The 5,000-nt window shown below is 54.2% G+C and overlaps 1 non-coding gene across 1 annotated transcript in view; it reads left to right on the plus strand.

Moving 5' to 3' along the window:
• Positions 1–3,694: 3,694 nt before the first annotated feature.
• The window catches only part of LOC124583227, a 1,910-nt gene continuing 604 nt past the window's right edge, over positions 3,695–5,000 (plus strand). The window contains exon 1 of the ribosomal RNA XR_006974096.1: positions 3,695–5,000. This exon is cut by the window's right edge and continues 604 nt beyond it. This is a non-coding gene — a ribosomal RNA (small subunit ribosomal RNA).

The raw sequence follows: 5,000 nt of genomic DNA on the forward strand, positions 1-5,000 counted from the left end.
ATACATGCTGAAAGACTCTGCTCACAATCACACGTCAGCCAGACACTCTTATCACGCACTACTCTCTGCCTGTAACAGGCACACAGACAATATGTAAGCACCAGCATGGAACAACACCCAGTGCATCCTCTCTGCCACATTAGACAATCCACACTATCATAACCAGACCGGGAGGTCCACTCACAAAACAGAATATCTCACCCTTCCGACAACCACCATTGCTCAGCTAAGCCACCAACACCCACACATGTCCTACACAGGGGTGCACCCAACATCACAATACTGCCTCCTGTCACACCACACAAACAATGGCAGGAATGAAAGACACAGGTCTGCCACAAGCATGGAATCAGAGCGCCGCCTGTTATGAGCCAAAGGTGCACCCTGACGTGGCAAATCAGATGATGCCGCAGTCATTTACTTACGATAATCACAATCAACAAACCGGCCCCCCCCCCCCCCCCCAAAACACCTTTCCTTACAACAATGTGTACCTTAACCTAACCCGTATTGTACCTTAACCTAACCCGTATTGTACCTTAACCTAACCCGTATTGTACCTTAACCTAACCCGTATTGTACCTTAACCTAACCCGTATTGTACCTTAACCTAACCCGTATTGTACCTTAACCTAACCCGTATTGTACCTTAACCTAACCCGTATTGTACCTTAACCTAACCCGTATTGTACCTTAACCTAACCCGTATTGTGCCTTAACCTAACCCGTATTGTGCCTTAACCTAACCCGTATTGTGCCTTAACCTAACCCGTATTGTGCCTTAACCTAACCCGTATTGTGCCTTAACCTAACCCGTATTGTGCCTTAACCTAACCCGTATTGTGCCTTAACCTAACCCGTATTGTGCCTTAACCTAACCCGTATTGTGCCTTAACCTAACCCGTATTGTGCCTTAACCTAACCCGTATTGTGCCTTAACCTAACCCGTATTGTGCCTTAACCTAACCCGTATTGTGCCTTAACCTAACCCGTATTGTGCCTTAACCTAACCCGTATTGCGCCTTAACCTAACCCGTATTGCGCCTTAACCTAACCCGTATTGCGCCTTAACCTAACCCGTATTGCGCCTTAACCTAACCTATATTGCGCCTTAACCTAACCTATATTGCGCCTTAACCTAACCTATATTGCGCCTTAACGTAACCCGCGTTGCGCCTTAACGTAACCCGCGTTGCGCCTTAACGTAACCCGCGTTGCGCCTTAACGTAACCCGCGTTGCGCCTTAACCTAACCCGCGTTGCGCCTTAACCTAACCCGCGTTGCGCCTTAACCTAACCCGCGTTGCGCCTTAACCTAACCCGCGTTGCGCCTTAACCTAACCCGCGTTGCGCCTTAACCTAACCCGCGTTGCGCCTTAACCTAACCCGCGTTGCGCCTTAACCCAACACACGTTGGGCCTTAACCCAACACACGTTGGGCCTTAACCCAACACACGTTGGGCCTTAACCCAACACACGTTGGGCCTTAACCCAACACACGTTGGGCCTTAACCCAACACACGTTGGGCCTTAACCCAACACACGTTGGGCCTTAACCCAACACACGTTGGGCCTTAACCCAACACACGTTGGGCCTTAACCCAACACACGTTGGGCCTTAACCCAACACACGTTGGGCCTTAACCCAACACACGTTGGGCCTTAACCCAACACACGTTGGGCCTTAACCCAACACACGTTGGGCCTTAACCCAACACACGTTGGGCCTTAACCCAACACACGTTGGGCCTTAACCCAACACACGTTGGGCCTTAACCCAACACACGTTGGGCCTTAACCCAACACACGTTGGGCCTTAACCCAACACACGTTGGGCCTTAACCCAACACACGTTGGGCCTTAACCCAACACACGTTGGGCCTTAACCCAACACACGTTGGGCCTTAACCCAACACACGTTGGGCCTTAACCCAACACACGTTGGGCCTTAACCCAACACACGTTGGGCCTTAACCCAACACACGTTGGGCCTTAACCCAACACACGTTGGGCCTTAACCTGCTCTGTAATTGTCATACGACGCGTTAAATTAGTGTAGTGTTGCCTAACTGCAACCCCCGCAATATAGTTTGCTACCCGCACTGCCCGGTCCCCAGAGTATCGCTTCATGTTAAACACCTTGCAGCTATACACTGTAATGCGGATGGCAGCAGGACGTACATGCTCAATGCCCTTCGCAGTTGTTCATTGGCATTCGCATGGCGAAGCACAGCCTACGTTGTGGTACGGCTTGTGTCAACTGTCCGCTGATGTTGTACGTCCAAATCACACACTGTACTGCACATTGGTCCTCATGTACTGAATGATACATCGTGGTACATGTGTGACCGTACCACGACTGCGCCAACAACGGCGAACCATACGGTCCAAATATTGTGCACTCAGCTACGTGTCGTCTCCCTATAAGAGCTGGATTGCAGTATGGTATGCCGTGGATGGCGATCAGCATGAGCCGTCTGTTGATGTAGTGGCGCGTGTTGTCAGACGTAGTCGTCTCTTCTCACTCACCGTGATAGCATGGTGCACTGCGTTCCACATCTGCGACATGCGACAGAGGCCGGTTGACAGTCGTTCGCGCAATGGACATCGCATACGTACGGGGGCCACCTTCCACGTGTTCGCGAAGCGTGCACATGTTGTTGCGTGTATGTGGGCAGACATAGTGTGTCGTGACACCTGACACAGGCATGCAACAATCGTTGAATTTGCAAATGGCGATGGACGTCTACGTTTGCTGGTGACGTTACGCAAATGAACAACTGGTAAACCGTTGTGGTGCGGTTGTTCTCGCTAGAGGTGAATCAGTGATGGCGACGATCGGTTGAGCTACCAACCGGTTGTTTCAGCGATACCCACCATGCCCACGAACGTGAATGGCATGTGGGTGTGAAGCGATACGCGGCGGTGGCTGGGTGGGACCGTCCCCGGCCGGTGAGGGGGGGCCTCCCGGCGTGCTGGCCGCGCGGTGCGTGGGCGCACGCGCTACAGCCGGCTGGTGGGGGCGGCCAGTGGCAGGCGCGCCGGCCGACGGAGGCGGCAGGCGGCGCAGCTGCGCGCCGGCGCACCCTGCACGCGGCGCCGTGCGGCCAAAGTAGGTCCTCGCGGGCCCGGTGCGAAGCGCGGTGGACATCTGCAGTGTGCTGGTCCGATTGAGGACTGTGTGCGCTGAGGATGCGCCGCCGCCCGGCGCTCGGCGCCGCGACGCCGTCTGCTGCTCGGTCGCCTCTGCGGTTCTCGCAGGTGGTTTGTATCGCAGCTGTGCGGACGTGTTGGCGCGTTCGCTTCGGCACCCAAGTGGGGCTTTTGTCCTTCTGTGGCGCTGGCGTTGGAGCTGCCGGCCACCGTAGGTGGCGCGTGTTGTCTCCCGCCGGCAATGCCACGACAGCACGCTCCCGGGCCTCTGTCGGCAGCGGCAAGCTCAGTTGGGAGCACGGGTGGTCGCACCTAAAGCGTCTACTCGCCAAACTCCGGGCGATTGCGCCTCTCTCGAACCCGACCAAGTACTTAGGACGGCGCTGCGCGCCGCCGGGACCTGAGAGGGTTTCGAGGTGTATTGTGCAGGGGAGCTCAGCCTCCTCCTGTTTGCAGAATAATTGAGCGGACGCTTGCGTGTTCGCGCGGGCCCCCGGGACACACTCCCGGGCGGCCGGCTGCTCAGCTCTAGTTGACGCAGCTCCCTGGTTGATCCTGCCAGTAGTCATATGCTTGTCTCAAAGATTAAGCCATGCATGTCTCAGTACAAGCCGCATTAAGGTGAAACCGCGAATGGCTCATTAAATCAGTTATGGTTCCTTAGATCGTACCCACGTTACTTGGATAACTGTGGTAATTCTAGAGCTAATACATGCAAACAGAGTCCCGACCAGAGATGGAAGGGACGCTTTTATTAGATCAAAACCAATCGGTCGGCTCGTCCGGTCCGTTTGCCTTGGTGACTCTGAATAACTTTGGGCTGATCGCACGGTCCTCGTACCGGCGACGCATCTTTCAAATGTCTGCCTTATCAACTGTCGATGGTAGGTTCTGCGCCTACCATGGTTGTAACGGGTAACGGGGAATCAGGGTTCGATTCCGGAGAGGGAGCCTGAGAAACGGCTACCACATCCAAGGAAGGCAGCAGGCGCGCAAATTACCCACTCCCGGCACGGGGAGGTAGTGACGAAAAATAACGATACGGGACTCATCCGAGGCCCCGTAATCGGAATGAGTACACTTTAAATCCTTTAACGAGTATCTATTGGAGGGCAAGTCTGGTGCCAGCAGCCGCGGTAATTCCAGCTCCAATAGCGTATATTAAAGTTGTTGCGGTTAAAAAGCTCGTAGTTGGATTTGTGTCCCACGCTGTTGGTTCACCGCCCGTCGGTGTTTAACTGGCATGTATCGTGGGACGTCCTGCCGGTGGGGCGAGCTGAAGGCGTGCGACGCGCCTCGTGCGTGCTCGTGCGTCCCGAGGCGGACCCCGTTGCAATCCTACCAGGGTGCTCTTGAGTGAGTGTCTCGGTGGGCCGGCACGTTTACTTTGAACAAATTAGAGTGCTTAAAGCAGGCAAGCCCGCCTGAATACTGTGTGCATGGAATAATGGAATAGGACCTCGGTTCTATTTTGTTGGTTTTCGGAACCCGAGGTAATGATTAATAGGGACAGGCGGGGGCATTCGTATTGCGACGTTAGAGGTGAAATTCTTGGATCGTCGCAAGACGAACAGAAGCGAAAGCATTTGCCAAGTATGTTTTCATTAATCAAGAACGAAAGTTAGAGGTTCGAAGGCGATCAGATACCGCCCTAGTTCTAACCATAAACGATGCCAGCCAGCGATCCGCCGCAGTTCCTCCGATGACTCGGCGGGCAGCCTCCGGGAAACCAAAGCTTTTGGGTTCCGGGGGAAGTATGGTTGCAAAGCTGAAACTTAAAGGAATTGACGGAAGGGCACCACCAGGAGTGGAGCCTGCGGCTTAATTTGACTCAACACGGGAAACCTC

This window comes from Schistocerca americana, unplaced genomic scaffold, assembly GCF_021461395.2.
Source record: "Schistocerca americana isolate TAMUIC-IGC-003095 unplaced genomic scaffold, iqSchAmer2.1 HiC_scaffold_451, whole genome shotgun sequence".
Lineage (NCBI taxonomy): Eukaryota > Metazoa > Arthropoda > Insecta > Orthoptera > Acrididae > Schistocerca > Schistocerca americana.